The sequence below is a fragment of the Hyalella azteca genome, unplaced genomic scaffold (genome assembly GCF_000764305.2).
Source record: "Hyalella azteca isolate HAZT.00-mixed unplaced genomic scaffold, Hazt_2.0.2 contig17756, whole genome shotgun sequence".
In the NCBI taxonomy this organism is placed as follows: Eukaryota; Metazoa; Arthropoda; class Malacostraca; order Amphipoda; family Hyalellidae; genus Hyalella; species Hyalella azteca.
This window is the reverse complement of record NW_025947529.1, coordinates 6238-19658: the sequence shown is the minus strand read 5'-3', so window position 1 is coordinate 19658 and position 13421 is coordinate 6238. Positions and strand designations below refer to the sequence as shown.

At 41.1% G+C, this 13421-nt stretch overlaps 1 long non-coding RNA gene across 2 annotated transcripts; it reads right to left on the bottom strand.

Moving 5' to 3' along the window:
• Window positions 1-4626: 4626 nt before the first annotated feature.
• Window positions 4627-13040, bottom strand: LOC108675420. 2 transcript variants are annotated; one of them, XR_001931107.2, is made up of 3 exons: window positions 13015-13040; window positions 5996-6100; window positions 4627-4667 (listed from the first exon to the last, which is right to left on the bottom strand). It is a non-coding gene; the product is annotated as an uncharacterized LOC108675420 (long non-coding RNA). The 2 variants fall into 2 exon arrangements; XR_001931106.2 differs by lacking the exon at window positions 13015-13040 and adding an exon at window positions 6779-6806.
• Window positions 13041-13421: the final 381 nt, after the last annotated feature.

Below are 13421 nucleotides of genomic sequence, written 5' to 3'. Positions count from 1 at the left end.
AGGGTCAATTGCTCAAGAGTTGACTACATTTATTGATAAATTAAAGGATTTTAACGCTATTATTGATTTCTTGACCACTCGTGATTTTTCTTTCTTGATATTGGTCAATATATTGGCACTAACGATACTTGTGATCCGGAAAAGAAGGGAAAGAATGTAGCGGAGGTTATTTTCCAACTTGCATGTGACCTATAGAATCTGCTGGAATCTTCAAAAGAGTTGCGCTAGCGCTAATATAGCCACACTTAATTAAGAACCCGAAAGCTATCGAAAGATTCCTTTGAAGTTGAACGACGTAAATTCAACGAATGAATTAAAAGTCTTTGTTAAGGCTATCTAATGTTATTACTTGCTTTATTCACGAGGAGTTAATGGAAGCCAATGTCCACAAATGGGCTAGCGATTGTATCCACCCTAATAAAATCTCTGGTAGGGGCGGTATTTTGGAAACGTTGAAACACAAGCTCTCAAAGCGTGCAAATGCTTAGCATTAAATAAAGGAAGAATTTTTTAATACACATCCTTGATTGCTGGTAGTCTTTACTTTTACAAAGATATCCTATTTGATATAAATTTGCATTTACAGTCTTTATAAATTATTCACGAGTTGCGCTAAAAGGAAAAGAATCGGCGACAGGCCACATCAGGCCTACACTTCAGCGCCGAGATCACTATGTTATATGTTATGTTATATGGACGCAATAATAGTAAAGATGTAGTGGCTCACGGCTATAATCAGACTACTCCCGAAGACACTTCGGCTTTTATATCTTTCTCTTCAGTCTACTTTCGAGGAGTGCGGCAGCTCGAAACCTAGAACACAAAACGAGGCCAATATCTGGCCCGCTACACAAGGTAGGAAATAGAAAGAATATACGCAAAAGAAAGAATATTTGATACGCGACTATACCTTACCATCTGGACTGCGGTTCAATGAGGAACCAGAGGAATCAGGATTTTGATTGGTCGCGATATTGAATAATCAGAATCTGTCGATCTTTGGGATTTTTCTCGTATAAATGATTTATCTATTTGAAGGAGTTCGAGGCATGTAAGCAATTTGTGGACGGCGGTTATAAAAATTACTGATGTTATGAGGCCTCCGGGTACAGCGGTAATACCAGACGACAGTAAATTTAATGAAGGATGAATGGAAGGCACGAGCAATTTTCCCGCACGAGCTGAATCACTAGAAGAAATGTTAAGAGTTCAGTTTTATTTGTTTTCATTGGATAAGATGTTTAGTCTCATAGGCACGACGGTTGCTGTGGTTGCTGCCTTATGAATCACAAGAGCAGGAAATATCGACTCAGCTGGGCGACATTACCTTGCTGTGAACGCAGGCTGCGGAGGAGTTTTGTTTGGCCGCCGTCTTGAAGCTTGTCGTGGTAGACGGTCCAAACATTGCTTGTCGTGCTACGAAGAAGTTGCTTGTGAAAACTTTACTCATAACTCAATATTTGATTCATTCTAAAGCGTAAGAAGTCTGCATGCAGGACTGATAATTGGAGTTGTAATCGTTCATACCTTGCGCATGGCTAACTGTTGTTTTCAATTTGATTTGATTTTCAGTTGAATAACTAAGTCAGCGAATAAATGCAAACTATTTTATTATTAGGGTTTGATTTATAAAACGCAAGGTTGTCTCCCTATCTCAGATGTTATGTGATATTTCTAACCTCAGTTACTCGACATGGCTGAGGATACTATAAGATTATCGCTACGGGAATAATATAGTCTCGCAATAATCCGTTCGCAATATTGAGCATATTAAAAACTTCGCATACATCTTAGCGTTGAAATGTTGTTCGCGTGCAACTTTTCAATGAAGCTTCCATAGTTCTCAAATGGAAGTGTACTTTATGTAAATTTTTAGCTTGTTATATATTCGAAAATATTTCGCACGGGCGCTGCGTATGACGCTAGCTAAACAAAGCGTATATTGAAAGAATTGTTATGGTTCATAAATTTCGCTTTACCTGTGTTAGCGTATCGTGTAAAATACGCTAAGATCTTTAAAACGTAATGAAACAGTCTTGAAGTTATGTATCAATAGTGACGGTGGTCATATAGTTAGTATGTTTTGTTATGAAAATGCTTACCTTCCTGACGCAAAAGAAGTTGGGAACTTTGAGTAAATAATAGCATACTGCTACACTCTGATCCAAGCGGTTTACCTCATAGTTCATACGGGATACTTATTTAGTGAAGAAGTTATGTGTGCATTTAGAAAGATAAGAAATATGTATATGTAATAGCGGCTATTTAGAAATTTCAGTTATATGCAGTGGGGTTTTTTTGGAAAGCGGCGCCTTCATCTTCAATGGTTACTTCATCATCAACTGTAAGGTGTTCTTTTCAATGCACCTTTATACGTATTAAATATAATTAAGTAACACCTGAGGTTGAACCGGTGACAGTGATTACGAGGATAAATGAGGCACGAGGCAATTATTGATAAAGTGCTTATTTGTAGAGTGAGTATTATAGTGGCTTACAGATTATAGAGCTGAGTATACACATGAGTTGAACGTATACGCAATCGTTCTCGGTTCAGACTGAGGTTATAAAGACTTGCTATTTGACGTCGCCAAGGCGATAAGTCACTACCGGGTTGGAAAAGGGAAGACTAACCCAAGGATATGTTCATGAACATAGCGATAAAAGAAATTATCTTCTAACAAGGAAGATACTAATGAAGAAATTACATGAANGGCTGCCGGGGGTAAAATTGCAGTTAATGTGGCGTTGGCACCGGGGAAACGCGGGAATATCCACCGCACTGACGTTCTTAGGCCAGAGCAATTTCAGGAGGCGCCATTATAAACCAAAGGAAAGTTACCGTGTAAATGAATTCGGAAATTAATCCGGAGGCGCAAGTATATACTAATGGGAAAATTTTTGGGTCTTTAGCCAAGTGATTACTCTTATGACAACACGACGATAAACACACTATCATTATGGACTGAGTCTAGTATTTCGAATATCCTTATGTAAGAAAAAACAATTATTTCCTGAGGAACTACATTAAATATCATGATATTATATAGTAGGTTCTAAACAGAATTAATAGCTCACTTCTCTTGCTCTGTAATGGAAAACTAGAATATTTGATATACGTGTGAGCGTATGTAGGCTCTGCTGGCCTGTAAGGCATTGCTCAGGGCTACAGTTCTCATGAGCGAGGCTGTGAGGGCATGAAGCATCCTAAACTCACTTTTATTGAAACTATTTCCGTATTTATTCAAGTTTACAATATTTTTTTGTTTCTGCTACACTTTCCAATTTTCAAACCCTTCATTTAATACATCAAAAATAATACTGAGTCTGGTGAATCGAAAGTTTGATATGAGCCATAATCTCAATGACAATGACAGTGAAGGCCAGTGAACAGAAGCAGTCATTGGATCGGTATTAATTATACAAGTGATATGATTTCCTCGTGTTCATATTCAACTGTCATAAAAAATTATTCCTGAAAATAATTCCTTTTGAAAACTTGATTGTATTTAAGCGATCAAACTGCAGTCATGCGCAAGCACGAAGCGGTCGACTCGGCGCATGCCTATGACAGAGACTGCCGACATCATCTGATGGAGATTTTTTATTCAATTGTGACGTTACGTTTTGCTTGCTTAATTATTCAACAAATGTATCTATAAAAGGAATAATATAGCAAATAAGTAAATAAACAAGAACTAACATCTAATTATGGTCAAGTGAATGTAGTCGATACTACTGACCATAGAATGGTCAGAATTAATCAATCATTTAAAGTTGTGCATTGTCGAATCGAAACACCACTTCCGAACACAGAACATAGATAACATTGTCAGACGACAGGACTTAAATACCAGTCAGACGACACCCACATAAATAAGGAGCAAAGCATATACAACATGCCACCCAACAGATGCTGATTGACAATTAAATTTAACATAAATGACCCATCAGAACTAACACAAATAATTTCAAATCATTCACATCACAGGTGTAAACAGTCTGAAATGTTCGTTAACAACACTCACTACACTTACACAAACAAAGGAACAGTCTTAGCATAAAACTTTATATCATACGGTTGTAGATCCCAGATAACAGCAAGCAATCATACGGTTGTAGATCCCAGATAACAGCAAGCAAACACGTTTAGAACGTAATTTGCGGGGCAATTACTAAATAACTTAAGCAAAGAATTTTGTGGAAAATTAGGGGATACGTTTTGAGAAAGTTTGTTTGTTGTGTTGAATTCGGTGACACTTCGAGGCTTGGGGCAAACTGTGTGCTGTGCTACCAATAAAAATGAGCTAAATTGCGCGCCAGAGAGGTTCTCCAGAAGTCACGGTCACGCAAGCACGGTCTGCAGTGGAAACTCATAAGCATTACTTTCGGCACATATATACTTTTTGTATATCCTTATACAGTACTTCCACATGTATATATACATGTATACGACATTAGGTTAATGGTGGAAGTGCGTATAAATGCGAGTAGAGTTGGGAGGGAAGTTAGTCAGTCGGATTGTCAGTAGAGTTACTCACGTGGCCGGTTAGCACAGTCGCGCTCGTCGCTGCGGTCGCCACAGTCGTTGTCTCCGTCGCACCGATAAGCCTCGCGTATGCATTCGCCGGTGTTGGCGCACTTGAATTGATCAGAGCGGCACACGCCTGCAATCACAAGTAATGCGGTAAAGAATTTTCAGATCCTAATTAAAAAAATTATAATGTGTGTATTCCTTTTTTGTGGTCACAAAGTAACTGTTCTGCTTCAATAATCCTATTCGTAACGGGTTGAAGCGTCACGCTAGAACCACGGGTGCAAGTGCAACGATTTCTGCCCTTAATTTTTTAAAGTACTTTTTAGGTGCATTCCACTTAACATACGCCGCGATAATTTTGCCAGGCTTTAGTATAGATTGTTTTCTATCAAATGCAGTCTTTAAACGCACAATTATGAACTCGAATCTATTTTTAAATTACGAAACGGAAGGACCGAAATTCTGGTCAGAATACTTGAACGACAACTACGGCCGATCGATATTCAGGTGGTGATTCTTACCGATGGTGAGACTGATTTTAATCATCAACCATTCCATTTCCATTCTTTTCCGGGCCGTCGATCCCCGTCAGGGACTTGCCCCCCCAGGGTCCCACACCAGGCACGCCCTCTGGTGCCTCGCCATCATGGCGACCGACAGCACCCTGTTGCACCCCGGGCACTGAGCGACCCTACCCCTCCTGGCTCTCACCGGCTCCTCCCCCCCTCCCTCTATGCCTATGTTGGGTTCTGGTATTCTCACCGGGTTGGCGCTTGCGTGCAATATGAATTTTAAATACCATAAAATTAATTCAATTATTCAGAATACTTTTATCAATTTTTTTCATGTTCTGGGCAAAGAAGGAAGCTGAAGATCAATTGATCAAGAAGCCGCATCCCAACTCCACATTGGCGCAGATTATGATTATTTTCAATTGTAATCATTTCCTAAGGCAATGATAATTATTTAAACCTATTGAACGAAATTTAACTTACACTTACTCACCATAGGGTTATGACATGCAGAATAACACGCATGTGAGTCAAATTTGTAATGTGAGTTTTTGAAAGGCTTCTCCCTGTGACTCGTGATAAAAGACTCATGGACCCACGTTGCCATCATATTAATTTAATACCTACGCCAATACATGATGTCATGACACTAGTGTGACTCATGATAGATAACACTAGTTACGGCGTAGCTAGTGACGCGTTAAGTGACCTCCGTGACTTAACAAGTGACACAATATGTGTCACTTGTTAACTTTAATCTAATATTTATATGTTTTTGCGACTCTGTCAGCTAATTAATATAAATGTTTCTTAAAGCTAATTTTATTTGAACCTAGGCACGCAAGATCACTACACACACTTAGCCATAATATTGATTTAACACCTACGCCGACGCATGATGTAATGACACACACTTACTGACTCATTACATCAGCCGTGTACTCACAATGCTTCTCATCACTCCAGTCCCCGCAGTTGTTCCTGCCGTCGCATTCATTACGCTTGTGGATGCATCTGCCGTCGCCACATACGAAATGGTCGCCGGTGCAGCCTGCGATAAATCAAAGAAGCCGTGAATGTCGGGATAACTAATTAATATAAATAACTAATTTTATGCAGGGTGATCGGCTTCCCTGAACGCGAGGCGAGGAAGAATGTGTAGGGGGTAAGAATGTGATGTATGTCTTGCTTACAACATCGCATCAGAGGTGTGGGAAAGTTTCAATATGCGATGGGTTCAGCGGGCCCAAAACTTCCTGTGGAAAGAAAATCCAGGCCCCAGAAGAGGTTAAACTCGACAACTCGACTTTAGTTATAGCATGCTTGCGAAACATTGCAAATAATTCGTTAGTGAAACTTTATAATTGAATGCAGCCGAGGAATAATTCATTTATATTCAAGAAAATAATTGAATGTTGGTGAGCCAGAAAGTGGTGGCCCACGAAGGAGTGATACGGGGAGGGTGGCTCAGGGAGGGGCGATCAAGGGCGGGGAGGGCCAGGGAGGGGTGGCATCATTGAATACATATCATTAATTTATATTTAATTATGTTTTAGTGAATACAATTGATTGATATAATTGATTGCGGCGTAAATATTGACACATAAGTGACCTCCATGACCTAATTAGTGACACAATAAGTTTTAAGAGCAGAAACAGATCCTCATATTAACTCGAAATAAAAGACAGTAGAATTGCGCGGAAGCGTTTGACTCATCAGGCAACTCACAGTCGCGCTCGTCGCTGCGGTCGCCACAGTCGTCGCTGCGTCCGTCGCACCGCCACGTCTCGCCTATGCATTCGCCGGTGTTGGCGCACTTGAACTGATCAGCGCGGCACGCGCCTGCAATCACAAGTAATGCGGTGAAGAATTTTCAGATCCTAATTAAAATAATTCTAATGTGTGTATTCATTTTTTGTCGTCATAAAGTAATTGAGCGTGAGTGTTTGGTGAGCTGTTTGGTGAGCGTGAGAGTGTGGTGAGCGTGAGTAAGATGAGCGTGAGAGTGTGGTGAGCATGAGTGTGGTGAGCGTGAGTGTGGTGAGCGTGAGTGTAGTGAGCGTGAGTGTAGTGAGCGTGAGTGTGGTGAACTAGTGGGAGTCAACTAGTGGAGGTCAGAGATGTAGCGTGTGGCATACATGCACTAGTGAGGTCACTAGTGACACACTAGCAAAGCAATAGCTAGGGAGGCAGTTCAGTGTAAGTCACTAGTGGCAACAACAAAGGCTAACAGAAGCACAAGTGCCGGCAGCCACTAGTGTTAGCCATTAGTGTCAGCTCAAGGTGGCAACTATAGGAGGGAGAGAAACCACTAGTGGCAACTAGAGGACAACTATAGAGCACCTTGTGGTAACCAGGCAATACCTGCACATCGAGCTACTACTGGCAAGGAGTCACTACTAATGACGAGCAGCCATTACTAGTGGCAAGCAGTCACTACCAGTGTGGCAAGCAGTCACTACTAGTGGCATGCAGTCACTACTACTGCAAGCAGTCATTACTAGTGGCAAGCAGTTACTACTAGTGGCAAGCTGTCACTACTAGAAAACTAGATATTTCTAGAGGCCATCAGGCTAGTGCGCTACTAGTGAGAGCATCTAGTGGCCACCAGGAGGGTCATGCGCCACCATCAGCCACCAGGATACGCTACTAGTGGCCACCAGAAGGGCCTTACTCTACTAGTGGCCACCAGAAGGGCCTTACTCTACTAGTGGCCACCAGGAAGGACATGTACCACTAGTGGCCATTAGTTAAGGACATGCGCTCCTAGCGGCCACCAGTAAAGTCATGCACCACTAGTGGCCACCAGAAGGACCCTGGACGAACTAGTGGCTACCAGTAGAAACATGCGCTACTAGTGGCCACTATTCGGGCCATGTAACACTAGTGGTCACCAGGATACGCTACTAGGGACGTTTTAGTGGCGGCCAAGATACGCTACTAATGCGCTACAAGTGGCCACCCACCAGGATACGCTCCTAACAGCTACCAGTGGCCACTAGTGGCGGCCAGTGGACATACAACGTCCAGTGACCAGAGGCCGTCCCTGAGCTGGCGGTCCAGGGGGGCGGTGACAGAGAGACACAGTCAGACAAGGTGCTGGTGACACTAGTGGTAGTGACACTAGTGGCAGTGACACTAGTGGTAGTGACATTAGTGGTAATGACACTAGTGACATCAGCCGTGTACTCACAATGCTTCTCATCACTCCAGTCCCCGCAGTCGTTGCTCCAGCCGTCGCATTCATGACGCTTGTGGATGCATCTGCCGTTGCCGCATACGAAATGGTCGCCGGTGCAGCCTGCGATAAATCAAAGAAGCCTTGAATGTCGGTATAACTAATTAATATAAATTACTACTTTTATACAGGGTTATGGGGTTTCCTAACGCGAGGCTAGGAAGAATGTTTTGAGGTAAGAATTTGATGTATGTGTTGTTTATTCCATAGCATCATAAATGGTGGAAAAGTATTTTTATGCAATGGATTCAGCGGGCCCAAAACTTCCTGTGGAAAGAAAATCCAAGCCCCAGAAGAGGTTAAACTCGACAACTCGACTTTAGTCTCGACTTAAGTCTTGAATGTCGGGCTAACTAATTAATATGAATAACTAATTTTATGCAGGGTGATCGGATTTCCTGAACGCGAGGCGAGGAAGAATGTATAGGGGGTAAGAATGTGATGTATGTGTTGCTTATAACATCGCATTAGAAGTGGAGGAAGTATCAATATGCAATGGGTTCAGAGGGCCCAAAACTTCATGTGTAAAGAAAATCCTGGCCTCAGAAGAGGTTTAACTCGACAACTCGACTTTAGTCATTGCATGCTTGCGAAACATTGAAAATAATTCGATAGCGAAGCGTTATAATTGAATGCAGTCGAGGAATAATTCATTTATATCCAAGAAATAATTGAATGTTGGCGATCCAGAAAGTGGTGGCCCACGAAGGAAAGATTCAGAGAGGGGTGACATCATTGAATACACATCATTGAATTATATTCAATGTTTTATTGATTACGATTGATTGATATATAAGATTGCGTCGTAACTATTGACACAATAAGTGACCTCCGATACGTATATAGTGACACAACATGTTGTTGCTGTGAAACGTTATAGTTGAATGCAGCCGAGGAATAATTATATTCAATTATTTTATAATTCGAGAAAATAATTGAATGTTAAGGGGAGCGTCTACTCTAAAATTAAAAATTTCCACTTTTTCGGTTTTTATACTCATTTTAAAGCTGACATTCTGCCCTATCCAACGGTACCTGGTAGTGACACTAGCGGTAGTGACACTAGCGGTAGTGACACTAGTGGTAGTGATACTAGTGGTAGTGACACTAGTGGTAGTGAAACTAGTGGTAAAGTCACTAGTGGTAGTGACACTATTGGTAGTGATACTAGTGATAGTGACACTAGTGACAGTGACACTAGTGGTAGTGACACTAGTGGTAGTGACACTAATGGTAGTGACACTTATGGTAGCGACACTTATGGTAATGACACTAGTGGTAGTGACACTAGTGTAATCGACAATCATTGTTGCTAGTTCCAGTAGAGGTAGTGCCACTAGTTGAGGCTAGTGACACTAGTACAATTAGCAACAGTAAGTGCACCGTACATGGAGTGGAATAGTGAGAATTGTAGAACTAGTGGATTTCCTCAACTAGTGGACCTCCTCAACTAGTGTCTGACATAAGAGCAAGTGTCAATAGCAGTGGTCACTAGTGATGTGGTCAACCGTCACTAGCGGCGCGTGTTGGTTGGCGGTAGGTGTGTGGGGTTGGGTGTAGGTATTAAAACAATTAAGATGATTAGGTCAATATTCACAGGCCTTTTTACAACACTTCTCTTTAACTTCACTTCTTGTTTGTCAGTCTGCTACAAATCTTATAATCAAAATTTAACACACTTCTACTTATCCTATCGATCTGAAATTTTGCACACTTGCATAAAGCTGGAGACAATGCATGAATCGAATGACAAAATAAATAATTTTTGGAATAAAATTTTTTTTCAATATTAAAAACAATGAAAAAATAATTTTGTCAGCTACAAATCTTATAATTGATATTTGACACACTTTTACCTGTCCAATTTATCTGAAATTTTGCACACTTGTATGAAGTTGGAGGCAATGCATGAATCTATTGACAGAATAAATAATTTAAAAAAAATTATATATATGAAAAAAATTGGCAAATTAAAATTTTTTAATATTCGAAAATAAAATAAGAAATTCATTGTACATCTGTAACATTGGAAACACTGGATTCCTTAGAAGTGTTGTCTATAAAAAGTAACTTTTAAACGTATATTATTTTTATATTAAAAATAGAATTTATGATGATGAGGGAAGGTGATGACGACGACGATGACGGATGGTGATGCTGGGAAATCGAGCGGACGATTTCTGGTCTGCGATTGGTGGGTTTAGCTTAAAGGGTCGTCAGGGATCCGTCACATGATGGCTGACGGACTTACGAACTTTCAATTTTTCGTTAAGTATTGCTCGTGGTGCAGGTATTCCGTAGCGTAGGGTATGTGGGGCTGGTGGTTGTGGATACAGGGGTGGAGGTGGGGAGCCTAGTGCAAGTATTTTGGACTAAGATCATGAGAATGCTTGTAAGATGACACAAAAATTCACCATATCTTTATAAAATAAAACGTTTCTCAGTCTAACTCCATCGTCAGTTCGATGTCTTTTGTTAAGTCTTTTTTAGGGTCTAATGTTTGACAGTGAATTTATGATTATTAACTTATTGTATGTATTTCCTTTCAAGGATTGTCGGTTGTTTTGACGCTATCTAACCTAACCTAACCTAACCTAACCTACTCATGATGTGATGACACACACACTTACTGACTCAACACATCAGCCGTGTACTCACAATGCTTCTCATCACTCCAGTCCCCGCAGTTGTTGCTGCCGTCGCATTCATTACGCTTGTGGATGCATCTGCCGTCGCCACACACGAAGTTGTCGCCGGTGCAGCCTGCGATAAATCAAGGAAGTATTGAATGTCGGGCGACCTAATTGATATAAATAACTAATTTTATGCAGGGTGATCGGCTTCCCTCAAAGCGAGGCGAGGAAGAATGTATATGGGTAAGAATGTGATGTATGTCTTGTTTATAACATCACATCAGAGGTGTGGGAAAGTTTCAATATGCAATGGGTTCAGCGGGCCCAAAACTTCATGTGGAAAGAAAATCTAGGCCCCAGTAGAGGTTAAGGGGACCGTCTACCCAAAAATGGTCAATCTTGGCATTATCCGGTTTTTGTGTTCATCTTAAAGCTTACTTTCTGACGCATCGAACGGTACTAGAAGCATCTCTGTACGTTGATTTATGCGTTCGTGACAGCTCCCCAAAAGGCGGAGGTGTCGGGGCCCCTTCAGTAATTACATAGGCGAAAAATACGACGCCGTGCACACTAAAGGGGAGAGTCTGACGTAAACCGGCGAATTATGGCATTATCCGGTGCTTAGATTCAACTTAAAGCTTACTTTCTGCCGCATCGAACGGTACCAGAATTATCTCTGTACGTTGATTTTGGCGTTCAGGAAAGATTCCGTAAGGGGGGTAGGGGTGGGGGGCCTTCACAAATAGCATAGGCAATAATTCAAACCCTGCACTATAAAATGAGCTGTAGTTGGAGCTGCTGCTCACTTGTACAAGAAAGAGCGAGGTGGAAGGTGTGCAGCCAGTCGCTCTATGCCTTGTTGACTGGATTTAAAGCTTACTTTCGGTATCTAGGCGTCGTTACGAGCCTTTACGTGCCTTTCCGAGGTTTTCCGCCTCTACTGTGAAGTTGCCAAAGCTGAAAACCTCTCTCACGGCAAACCTATCTCCTCCTACAGTTTTCAAGCTACAGCAATGAGTGACGTATCATTCGATTTGTAAAGACCATACCTTACGACTACATCATTCCTTTTTTTAAATTTGTGCATGGTTTGTCTTATATCTGGGAGAAGGGGGGAGAGGGCAGGGAAAAAGTGTAACAATGGGAAAAACGCGCATAAAAAAACAATGGGGAAAATAAAAAATCGGAATGATGGAGCCGCTATATAATTTAGTTACAAAACAAATGATACGTGTCTCGATGTTGTAGCACTCTATTTGTAGGAGGAGATAGATTTTCTAAATTACCCCTTTTTGGGCGTTTTCTATAAATTTCACATTTTCTTTCATTTTTTCGAAAAATTTATTCCAGCAAATTGTTTTTTATTTTACATTTTACGTATGTGTATGAAATTTTAGCAAGATCGGATGATAAATGTAGAAGTTTTTCTGGGGGGTAGACGGTTCCCCTTAAACTCGACAACTCGACTTAAGTCATAGCATGCTTGCGAAACATTGAAAATAATTGGATAATGGAATGTTATAATTGAATGCAGTCGAAGAATATTTCATTTTTATTCGTGAAAATAATTGAATATTGGTGATCCAGAAAAGGGTGGCCCACGGAGGAGTGATACGGGTAGGTTGGCTCAGGGAGTGGTGATCAAGGAGGGGTGGCCCAGGGAGGGTTGATTCAGGGAAGATGGCCGAGGGGGGGGGTGATCAATGGAGAGTAGCTTAGATCTAGCTCAGGGAGGGTGGCCATGGGAGAGGTGATCTAAGGAAGGGTAGCCCAGGGAGGGATGGCATCATTAATGTATACATCATACCCATCATTAATGTAAATTCAATAATATTTTATTGTTTACGATTGATTGATATAATTGATTGCGTCGTAATTAGTGGAGCAATAAGTGGTTCAGCGCCGTAACTAGTGGCACAATATGTTGTTGTTGCGAACCATTATGATTGAATGCAGTCGAGGAATAATTATATTTAATGATTTTGTTATTCGAAAAAATAATTGACTGTTAAGAGCAGAAACAGATCCTCATATCAACTCGAAATAAAAAAAGTAGAATTGCGCGGAAGCTTTTGACTCATCAGGCAACTCACAGTCGCGCTCGTCGCTGTCGTCGCCGGCGCCGCAGTTCCTGTCTCCGTCGCACCGCCAAGTCTCGGCTATGCAGCTGCCGTTGGCGCACTTGAACTGACCAGCGGGGCACGGGCCTGCAATCACAAGTAATGCGGTATAGAATTTTCAGATCCTAATTAAAAAATTCTAAAGGGCGTTTTCATTTTCTCGTGGTCCAAAAGTATTTGTTCTGCATCATTAATGAGAAATCATTGATGCTATTTATTTAATTAATTTTCACAATAAAATTTATTTATCTCAATTTTATTGCTTACGATTGATTGTTATAATTGTGGTGAGCGTGAGTGTATCGTAACTAGTGACGCAATAAGTGACTCAATGACCTTATTAGTGACGCAATAAGTGAACCACACGTAACTACACAAAG